Raw genomic sequence first — 12569 nt, forward strand, 5'->3', positions numbered from 1 at the left:
CTGTTCCACTACTTCAGACACAACTCGCACACGGGGGGGAACGAGCCATGGAGAGACGTCTGAAATGGCTTTCGAGTTTCTTATTGTGCCATGCCAGGAGTACACGGATACGCTGCAGCCCCGTTCTCTCCACAGGCCCATGGGCTGTCCATGTTCACTTGGCAGGCCACACACACACACACACACACACACACACACACACACACACACACACACACACACACACACACACACACACACACGCAAGTGAGTCTGTTAGCTTAGAACATTAGACTAATTGTTTTGTCACTCACTTGATAGCTTTGGTGTGAAATTTGGGGTGTGTGTGTTGGGGCTAAATAAGAGTTCGCTCAGCCCTGTGTATGGAGTTCAGGTCAGGCCACCGCTGAGTGTTATTTTCATTAACTTGTTTCATATTCCATATTTCATTAGAAGAAGAGTTCTCTAAAACCTTTTAGGGACAGGCTTCCTCAAACACTTGAGGAAGTAAATGACATGAACAGTACGCGTTTGCAACTCACTGTAGCTTATCATTAGTGCAAAGTGCATTTATGTAAAAATTGTATAAGGAAATCAGCCAGGGGGTGTACAAAGGGCTCAGAAAGTGGACTAAACAGCACTCAAAGCCGTTGAAACGAGTCCAGTAGAAAAGGGTTTGCGTTGCCTTTTAGAATTCCTGCCGTTCATTCTCCTAAACCACAAAGCAGCTACTTTACACGCTGCTGACGAACCTCAACCAAACATGTAACATGGGAAAAATTCCGGCCAGCGCTGCGTGTCTGCACTTTCATTTAGCCTGCACGTTCCAGCACTCAGTCCCTCTCTCGCCTGCAGGAATATGGTAACGTTTTTTTGTGAGACGGGGCTGGATTAGGTCGGTCATTAAGCTTGTGCTAGACTGAAGCCGCTCATTGGGACAAGTGGAGTAGTCTAGTGAGGCACTGCTCTAGCAGCTCGGGAATAAACAGCTGTACATATGAGAAGAAGGTAGAATACCTCAGGGGTGAAATATGTGGTATATCAACAGGCATTTTTTAAGAAAAAATAAATGCATTCGTGTGCACGTGTGGCAAAATATGCTCGTAGAATTTTTACACTGTCACTTTGTACTTGAGAATGTCTTGGGAAATGTAATGCAGATCAGGAAGAGTGCCATAAAAATGCAGCCGTGTAAAGTATGGAGGAGTACGTAGCGTGCGAGTTAATACCGCGCACGGGGAAGCTGATCCAAGATCAGTAAAGACTGGAACTGGAAGCCATTCAGACAGCTTCTTACTTTTGTTCTCATCTTGGTCCCTTCTAGTGTCCTATTGCTGCAGAGAGCCAACTGGACCCGTTTCAAATTCTCCTGCAGAAAATCCAGAAAGAAGAAGGGTTTGGCCAAGGTTTTGTCGGGATTTATTTATTCAGTCAGGAAAGCAATTTTTGTGAGCTGTTTTGAACTCTTTCTAAAACTACAAAATGTCCCTGATTTATTGGCCAAATCCTAGCATCTAGTCTGGGTTGTATTTCATCAGAAATACTCAGATATTGTGCTCATTTTTAAGGCTTAGCCACACAATGCTTTCACTAGCCTATTCTATCTTGTACTGTAATCCTAACATCACAGACTTGAACTGAAATTGACTGGTCTGTTGTCACAGCATTAACCAGTACTGTTGGCCTACATAACAAACGCTTGTCTACCTTATAACATATGTCCCCCTCTCTAATGAATTTCTGTTAACAGCGTCATTAGCCAACACTGACGCCTAAACCTGGCTCCAAAATGTACATACATTAGACAGAAGCATGAACAAGATCATTTACAAGATGGATGGTGGGTTTTAAACACGCTCGGTCATCCAAAGTGGACCGTGCTGTGAGTGGGACTGGTCTGAAATGTAAACTAAACGATCGTGTGGAGCAGGAGCCCTGTCTCTTAGCCGGGAGGGTGAGCAGGCCCGGCGGTGGAGAGCACATGACTATTTTAGGCTTGGAGTTGGAGGGGTTGCCCGGAGTGCTGGACCCGAGCGTCACCCACCTAAACGCGCAGCGTGACGAGCCGCGTGGCACGTTGGCCAGGCGGACCGCCAGGCTTGTGTAAACGCGGGGGGCTGCATACTGTCCATGTCCTTCTCCGAGAGTCCACCATCTCCAAATACAGGCTGCAGGCTGGAATGTTGTGTACAGTACATATTCCCATCTATTCATCACTCTCGTTCCATCACTCTAACGTCTCCCTCCCTCATTACATATGCTCACGGATCTGACAGGGCTGTGTTCCCCACTGATGGAGGAGCAGCAGTGAATGAAACCTCTTCACCATCACAGCCACGTAGCCTATAAGGTGCCATTTAAGCAATTGAGGTGATTCAGCTACGTATAGACAAGAGGATATGCTTGGAATCTTACATCTGTAATCCTCCCATGCAGCACCGATCAGTAGGCTACAGAAAACATTTTTCTTTCTCAAAGAAAATTTTACTTACATGCATTTTGCTTAATGCAGTAGATGAAAATCATAAATGTGATTTACAATTTGATGAATAGTTTGAAAAATGATATATATCATTTATATATCACATATTTTACAACCCAAAGTCTAGACCAGAAAACAGAATTTTCTCTTTGGATTGAATCTAAATGTAGTCCATAAAACACTGTGTTTGGTGCCCAAACCTTGCTTCTTTGGTTTCATATTGGAGTTATGGTTCTAACAATGCTAACCAGTAACAATTAGCATCACATGAGTTTAGCATGTAAACATTATCACCTGAAGATACTTTATTCTCATATAATATTGGTCTATAATTTTGATCTTCGATCATACCTATAATTATTAATTATTATTAATAAGGATTACACTATCTTTTATCTTTGAGTTATTAAATCTCATGATGAGTAGAATGGCAGTTCACGCAAAAAGAATCATGTTGTCTTATGTATATAAAAAGCATTATACACTTGCACCAAATTGTTAAGTAGTTACACTACCAGTGAAAATTTAGACACACACCTACACTTTATTTCTTTTTAATATTTTCTACATATTAGAAAAACAGTGAAAGTGTGAAAACATGCATGTGATTATGCTGTATTAATAATTACTGACTGAGACTGAAGATGAATCAAACATGTCACCCTTTGATGATGGCTACGCGTGATCTTGGTGTAGGCTATATCAGCCTATGATGTCCTGACATTCTCACACATGCTGGGTTCAGGATGAGAACTACTTGTTGAGGGGGCATTCAAAATAATTAATTGTTTTGGAAATCAACTCATATACAAGCTATCAACTTTCATTATTTATATTTGTCTTCTATACAAATCTAAGCAGAAATCAAAGTGTCCGAGCCTTGCTGTGGTTTATGAAACAGCTTGGCACACTGATCTGTATAAAAACGAACAGTGGTAGGAACAACAGTTCATTGCTGCTTCTACTGCTGTAGCTCTGCAGAGCATGTTTGCCTACACCCTTCTGTCCATCGGATGGATTCACCACGCAGTTTGTCAGAACGCTAATTGATGTGCATAAGTTATTCTTGCGATCAGTGCTATTGTGTTTTTCCCTAGTCTTTTAACATTTCCCTGTGATTGTAGCGCAAGGTCGGAGCTCTACTGTGTGTCTGAAATGAAGTTGATGTTTAAAGTCCCCTGTCCCTGCTGTAAAGTGTGAGGTTCTCCAGCGGTGCACCCGTCTCTTGCCACCAGCCCTTTTCCTGAGGGACTTGTAGGAGGGGTCAGTATTTCTGAGTCAGCGCGAAGGCTAGAATTATAACGGGCAGCTCAAACCCAGTGCTAATTTTGGACACTCCTAAAAACCTGAGGAGGTACTGACCAATAGGCACTGCAGCTGCTCCTGGGTGAAAGGAGGTCGCTTAACCAACGTTCCACCCACTTCTTTTTGCACCATCCGAGCTTCGCTACTTCTGCTTACAAAGCAACAGAGGCAGAGGGCTGTTTCTTGGTCACTTCCAGCTTCATGGCACCTAATGGTTAAGCCCATTGTTGCGAATAGAAGTGCTGTCGACAAATCGGTTCTCTCTAGAGACTAGGATGTGTCTGGGGCACAAGCCGGTAGACCAGAGGAGCGCTCTTTGGTCACGCGCTGCCATGCCCCATGGATAAAGATGGCAGTATAGCTGGAACAGGACCACCCAGCCCAACAGGATTCCGGACATGATGCTTTTCCATTTGTGTTGCCTCCGTGTTGAAAGGAAACCTCTCCATCCTGAATGTTTTCACTAGGACATTCACCACTCCCAGAAGGTCCTGTGGTTACGCTTTCTTTCCTTAGAGCTGTAGTTTTCCCCACCCAAACACTATTAAAGCTGAATAAACATGGCTGAGCAAGGCATTTGCTGAGACTCGACATATGTACTACGGAAATGGGCCATTCTCAAACAACGGGATGGTACTTTTTTAGGGGAGACAGAGATGGCAGTGTTTGGTCCAAGAGAAAATCTCTGAGCAGGAAAATCTCTGAGCATTAATGCGATATGTCCACTAAATACTAATTTCAGAAGGAATCTGGCCATGCTTTAAGTCCCATTTAGAACTTGGTTCTGTGCTCCACAGCTGCCACGCTAGCCTGCTTCTGTCTGCCCCAGCTGACCTGGACCCTGGGATGACTGTGGCAAGCTGAATGGGGCAGTTGCTAGACGGTTTCTTTCCTCACGCCCATCAGATGGCCTTAGCCACACTGGGAGGCTTCTCCCCACAGCTGTAAAGGCTGCTATGACTCATAGCTGAATATTTTCTGGCAGTATGATTGCCAGTGGCATTTTTAAAGACAGATTTCATTCATTCACTGTTCAACATGAGATCATTTAAATAATACTATGCAATCTGTAGTAATGTTTAACCTTGTGCAAAATAAGGATACCCATTTAGTAAAGCATTGGTATCAAAATGCGATGTGCATACATGTATTGTTTGTGAAAGTTTTTGTTTTTGTTTTTTTTTGGAGGGGGGGAGAAATGAGACCTTCACTCAGTACCAATCCCCAGTGTGGGAGCGTGAGATTCCAGTGCATTCCAGTGTGCTTTTGCATGTCATGAAGTGCACGCACACCCCCACAACCAGCCCTGTCTCTGCCTTAGCCTGAGAACAGCAGTTTGCTATAAGTGTGGAATGCCACACGACTGCCACAGTGCGCTCTCACTACCTGCCTGCTCTCTACGGCCCGTGTGAGGTTTTTCAGGTGTTGCCGCTATTCTTGTGTCAGGCCGACACCCCAGGTTTGCATCGTTTCGGGCGAACATACGACAGATGATGGCGTAACTGCCAGCCAGTGAGCACGCATGAATGTCTCACGTGCCCTGTGGGTAAAGATGCACATAGCATTTTGCTGTTTAGTGGTGCTTCTCTGAAATCAGTACCCTCCCTTGCCTGCACCTGGGTATAGCCGCAATACAGTGGTTCTACGTCAGCGCTCACATCACCTCACTCACTGATCCACGTCTCCTCATTTGGCCCTGATCACTGGGCCCATCCTGGACGACCATGGCTTATGCAGGTCCAGACCAAAAGACAAGCACATGCCGCAGAGTTTTACAGTAGAGTGAAATGGAAACAAACAGTGAGGAAGCTTTGTGAGGAAGCTTTCCTAACGGAGAAGCACTTCGGTACTCTCTCTCTCTCCATATAAGGCCACGTTCTCTTTGGCTGCTGCTATGGAAACATTTAACCTTATGACACTTACGGATGGAAGAATTGGGCAAATATTGAGGGATTCTTGTCTGTGTGGTGTACTGCATACTCTGACAGGTATGTTAAATTGCCAGCCCAACATGTCTCTTTCATAAGAAAACAAAGATGAGAGACTGGGAGGATCTTCTGTTGGTCAAGCAGCTTCAGGAAGCCCCGTGGTATGTCCAAGCTGCACATAGCCCATGGCCACAACTGCCCACGTGTGTACGGAAAAAATGAACACGTTTACATCGTGCGTGTTTATTCCTTGCAATACTTATTCTCCACTAGAAGAAACGTACCAAGTGACACCGTACTCCACTCTGCAGCATCGAGTGTCTTTCCACTTGCATTAGGATGAGATTTTCAGTGGAGCAATTTTAGGCATACCAGCAGCCCATCAGTGCCGGAAAATTCCAAGTGTGAACGCAGCCCTGACGCTGTTAAGGAATCTCATGTCTGAACGATTGTACAAGCTGCTAGTAGATGCACATTGACTCCACCCACTCTGGCTCTCTCCTTGGAATGGCACCCTTAAAGTTCAGAGGAATACTTCATTGATTGGGGGAAGGCTCTGTGTATGAAGAATGAAGCCATATTAATGTAAGATAGGTATGTTTTTCATATTTTGGATGGGAAATTTCAGCCCTTTTTGCCAGTGTTCACCAACCATGAGTAGATTATGATTATCTCTTCCCAGCATCAGATGGGACCCTCATCTGATTCCACCTCTCTTCCTCTGCGAGCCATGTGTCAGTGGAACACGAATAACTTAGAGACGTCCTCTCCAGAACACAATTATTCCACAAGACATGGCTAGTGCCTGTAGGAAGCTGTCTTTCTGCAGAAGAAAAAAAAAATCACACAAAACTTTCTGCCTTCACTGACTGTCTCTTAGCCGCGTTCTCTGGGTCCTCATTTGTTGCAGGACATTTGGTTTTGTTGTTGACTAAATGTGAATTAGGTCATATACTGAGTGTTATGTATGCTTGTCTTGCGTTCTTCAGTCCGGTTTTATGAACAGGATGTTGGCTTCAGTGAATATGAGCTATGGACTGGAATAACAAAAGACTTTGTGAAAGTACACTCGCTGAGGGAGGGTGGAGTCTCTTGAACTCACTAGCACTAAACTGATACCGGTTTTATGGTGTCCCTCACCAAGAGTCTGGCTCAGATACAGATGAAGGTACCTGTTCCCAGATCAGTATAAAATAAACATGGCAAAAGAACTACTACAATTATCCCTTATGTGCTAAACTGGCCCATGAGAAGAATGGACACATTGGGCTTGGGATAGAAGAAAGCTGCCTCTCAGGCTTATAAACTCACTCGCCTGCCAGGCATTTCCCTCTGAGACCATCTCAATCAGTCCCAATCTCTCAATGTAGACAGCTCCTTAATGGGTACCACCAGTCTAAACATGAAGTCTTTTTTATCCCAGGGCTTCCAGAACGTAAGCGGGAGAGCAACAGGGCACAGCTCGAATTCTCCAAGTGCCCATCAGTTCAAATTTCCGATACAGTAGTGGGCCTTTCAGATTTTGCTTTGCGGAAAAGCTGAAGCACTACAAGTTAGAACTAAAGCAGGATACTTCATACTTCTGTATTCATAAAGAACTCATTTGTGAGTTCGGTATGAAAGTATTAGTTTACTTGCGTTTACTTATTTCCAACAATAGATGAAATAGTTTTATTAAAAGTGTATGAGAAAAGTGTGGTATAAACTGATTTTCTGGATTGGGGCGGGGGGGGGGGGGGGTGGCAGAGTCCATTTTTATATAAATAAAATCCACTTTTATTTGAAAAAAAAAAAGGAAGAAAAGGGTTTCCATTAAGGTTGGGCTTAGACTTAGAAATACTATTACACTGTACAGTATTTAGCAGTACAGTATTATAGTAACATACCAGTAATACAGGACTGCATGTATGCACAGGGGACCAAGGGCCCACTTGAGTTACAGCAGGGCCCGAGTTGCAGGCCCTACCCCTCACATCTCTGCCTCTCCCATTTGATCATCTGAATGTATATGTCCAGAGTGAGGCTCCATTGCTCCTATATATATATATATATATATATAAAATCCTCCAACAGGCTCAGGCTTCCATGGATGGTAGAAGGAGAGTTTCTCAGAGTCCTATTCACTCAGTCATGGCAGGCTCGCAGGCAGTCACTGAGACTTGGCTCTAGGGACATGGATATAGTTCAGTTCTTTCCACAGGAGATGCGTGCTTTGACTGTGTATACCCAAACAGGGAGTTTTGGTGGGTTTTAATCTGTATGTTGCTCTAAAGGTCGCTTCGCCTGGAGCCCGGATGGACTGTGACTGATGGCAGTGGGTGCAGTAAGGTAGGAGTCCAATAATTAGGGTTAGGGGTTAGCGCTAAACTTTCTGCTGTCTACGCTAGGAAAAACATTCCTCTTTTAAAATAAAATTAGCATCCAAGTGACCTTGGTTCAGTCAGCCATGTTCTGTTGGCTCCCTGAACCGAGCTGACTGCCTGGGGCTCTTTGCTACATGCATGACAGCTCCTGCTACCTTCCCCATGGTACACTCTCCCCACCAGACACAAGCAGACCAATGGCTCATTTCCTTCAGACATTTATATGCCATCCGTTTAGTGAAAGATTCAGATGGACCATAGATGCTTTGCTCATACAATTCCACATTCCAGTTCTACCACACTGCTGGGATGCCAGGGATACTCGGGGCTTTGTTTCGTACGTGCAGCAGGAACAACATGGAGAAAACAGGAGAGAGCTTTCGTCCATTTTGTTTTCTGATGTATTCTGTAGGGAATGCACTTCCTTTCTCGTGCGAAAGAGACTGGGGGAGGTCTATGGAGGTACTCTCAGGGGCCCACAGTCTCAGATAAACAGAGCTTAGCCCCCTTCTGTCAAGCTGTAGGCTGTCACACGAACTTTTTATTGACGGACTTCCAGTGACGCCATTCTAACCATAGCACTCTTTGTACATACACTGCAGTCAATAAGTATTTGCACGGTGATAGTTTTTGTTGTTTGTTCCTGTACGCCAGCTGAACACAAACAGCACGCTGGATTTTAAACGAAAGAAGAGTTTTGTGAATTGAAGGGTTACATTGGTTTACTGCATACATACTCTCCACTTTTCAGTAGGCTGTAAGTATTTGGACAGTTGTGTTGTTTGTTTCATGCATCTGAGAGCCAACGAAAGGTCTAATGCGCATTCTCAGTGTGCTACTTGCATCGGTTGCTGTTGCTTCTCAACATGAGGGCTAGAGAACTCTCAGCACCAGTAAAGCAGAAGATTAGGAGGAGGGAAAATCAGGAGAGAAAATCAATTAGAGACAATCACAGCCCAAACATTTGGTACGTTGTTAAGAATCAAACTTGTAGTGAAGAGTTTAGAAGTAGCAAAACAACCAGGTTGAACATGACAGACCAGAGTAGCTCAATGAATGCTTACAGTCATGAAGGAAAACTGCAGAATGACTTAAGGGTGAACTCTGAAATGCACAAAAGCAGCTTATCTGAGTACATCCAACCAAACACACCAAACTCGGTGCAGAGCATCAAAATGTTGAAGCAGAACCATCAACCAAAGCATGCTGTTAAAGAAACTATCGTCCCAAAAAGTGGAACCTTCCAGATTGGCTTGATCCTGCTACATGCATTGCACTTACCGACTGGAATGCGAGAGACAAAATGCTTCTAAAATAAGATGGAAATGAAAGTGGCCCCACGGCTGATACCCAGTAATGAGTAGCAGTGAGGCATGATGGGCTCCAGGCAGGGCAGAGGATTTAAAACCACTTTACCGTCTTACTTATTTATTTATTTCATTGGGTTCATTAGTTGAATTACTTGTGTTAGTGTAAAATGTTGGAGGTGAAGGTTTAGAATTCATATACATCCAGATTGGATCTAAATACTATATACTATGGTACAGAGCCAAAACAACAATAAATGCACCACTGTATAGTTATTTATGGACTGCTCTGCAATTTCTCACTTTAACAATATCCGTCTTTTGGTCCATTCAATGAGTATTTATTTATTTCACGGACGTGCGAACTAGAGTAACCTAGGGGCACAACTCCCCATTTCTGAGACTGAACTAGCAGAAAAGGTGGGGTGGGAGGGGGGTGATTTTGCATTTGCATATGGGAGTGCATAAGATGCCTAAACTATGACTCCATGTGGTTGCCTCTCCCTCCTTTAATGTATATTTGATGTCTAGACGCCTAATTTATAGTCAATGCAGACCCCAAAGCCATAAAGTTAGCTTCAAGATAATTTTACATTTTTAGAACAGTAAATGAAAATATTTATGCAACTGATGCCTTGGAAAGGGCCTTTCATTCTCAGAACGGTTTTCATTCCCAGAATGCCACGATGAGCCAGTATGCCAACAAAAACCTCATTTGGTCTCTGCCAAGTAGACTACACAATAACAACTGTTGAAGCTTTGCTTATTCACAATACCAAGTAAATAACGATGAGTACTAATGTAGGACAGACTATGTACTTGGTTTTTAAATATGATTATGATGATATTCTTTCAAAATGCAGTTATACGGGTCTGCAGACTCATTCTTTTTTTTTTAATGGGCTTTATGAAATATTAGAAAACTGATAATATTTGAATGTCTATCCCATATGAATCCCATCTGAAAATCAGTTATCATCTTGGTTTTGGTATAAGAACTAGTGCTGTTTTCTGTAATCTGATGTAATCTGGTATAAATCATATAGAGGTTTAATAATGAGTATGATATTATGCTCTGCCTAAATCTAATTCCACATTAGAGCTAGTCTGTGGTATGTCAGGTCTTAACAAGGACCATTATCATTCATCTCAAGGAAGAATTTAAGAAAACAATCTTCATTTTCAAAGTATGTTGAAAAGTTCAGTGGTTGTTTCAATAAACTGTTCTAAACCTTCAAACCACATGTGCCTTTAAAGATAAGGTTAAAGGTTTAAAGGTAAGTTTGAACTTCTAACTGAGTCAGTTAATAAAACCAGGTGCAGTACTTTCCCTTCCAGTTTTGTTGTTTTTTTGCTATATTTTCTTTTCTTTTTTAGTCTAAGCCTCTTCAAAAGAAATGACTTACACCTTTAATGAAACACATGAACACCCACACATACATGTAAACCACTTCCAATGTTTTACATACATATACATCACACAGGGGCCCAGGAAATGGACATTGTGTTTGTGTGGGTTTTTTAAAACTGTTACCTAGAACTAGAAAGATGTAAATAACTAAAGGCTACTATTATTAGATATTCAAATGCATGTGAGCTATTTATATATTCATAGCAGTGACTGTCAGGTACAACCTATGAAATCGGATTAAAGTAGATACATTATACAACACTGTAGGTATTTCTGACTGTCCTGTGTAATTCTTAACAAGTATATTGCTCTTGTAAAGCCTCAGTGAAACTCTAGAGAGATCAGCTCTGCTAGTGGTTTACATATGTATTTAAATATATATTTGTAATGATAATTGTAATATGCATATCTGTCCCCATGTGATTGTGAACTTTGACTTGCCAGGGTTCTTGGTTGGATAAGAGGCTAGATATGCAATAGCCTGTGAGAAAAAGAAAAAGAAATAAATGTAAAAAATTTGGAATAAGGACTCCTCTTCCTTATTTCAAATGTGGCTATATTACCAATTTATCCTCATCTTGTGTCCTCCTGGGCTCTGTACTGTAACTGACTTATGCTGAATTTCACATCTTTCTGCTCTTACTCCCATTAACCCCGATTTCAATGTTACCAATCTAACTAAAATCCCATCTGAAAACCACCCGTGGACTGTATACTGAATAAGGCAAACCATTTTACTGTAAAATATGTCTAGGTTAGAGAACGACCCCAAGTATCTGAATCAAGCCTCTTGGCTCCCAGGACTGCCTGTCTCAAAACACCAAGCAGTTATTAGTAAGAACTAGTGCTGTTTTCTGTAATCTGATGTAATTTGGTATAAATTATATAAAAGACTGGTGGACAGTACATTAACAGGGATTATTTTAAGGGATTAACTCATTACGATTGAATTTGGTGATTTGGCTGGGTGTCTTACAGACTGGAGCAGGTGTGACAAGGAGAAGGCAAGTCTAAAAATACCCTGAGTAGTATCATCAGCGAAGATAGGACTACAAGAAAATAGCAAAAATTTAATCAGTGTCTTGACTTTTCCCAATGAGTATCCTAATAAATTAACAAATCTATAGATGCCCTGCTGACTAAGAACAGCTACTCAGTCCATTAACAGTGTAACAGATTTGTCTTGCCAAAAGATAAGTCAAATCAGATAAATGCATCTTATCTATAATTTTCAAGATTGTTAACAGGCAACACAACAGACTCGGTTACAAATGTCAACCACTGCTCCTCATCACTCTCAGAGCACTTGGAACCCGCTAATTCAACAGTGCCCTGGAGGTACGTATTGCGGTAGGATTTGGATAAAGCGCAGCGTGCACGCTCCTGAGGCGCAGGGGCGCGCCTTGACGTTCATGATTTGCCACCCTCTGCTGAGCCGTCAGTGGTTAGGTATCCTCGCGGAAAGATGCTTTGCCGGCGCAAAAATCGCAACAATATTAATTATGGTTTACATATACCTCGAACTTCAGAACGCCCGGGCAAAATAAATCTTGGATAAAAGCTACCTTTTAAAATTTCATCATTTCCTTGGTTTCAGACGTTTTGTTTTGGGGTTGTTTGTTTGTTTGTTTGTTTTTTTAAGAAAATATCCTTCAGAAGAAATCTCTCCGCTGTTTACCGGCAACTTTTCTGAGCAAAGGCTCATTGAGCTTCAGCGTTTACAGTGTTAGAAATAGGAACGTCTTGAGGGGTTTGCCTTCCTTCACATCACATCCCATATATAGTCATACGAAC

The sequence above is a fragment of the Electrophorus electricus genome, chromosome 4, assembly GCF_041902795.1.
Source record: "Electrophorus electricus isolate QZ-2024a chromosome 4, ASM4190279v1, whole genome shotgun sequence".
NCBI classification, from domain to species: domain Eukaryota; kingdom Metazoa; phylum Chordata; class Actinopteri; order Gymnotiformes; family Gymnotidae; genus Electrophorus; species Electrophorus electricus.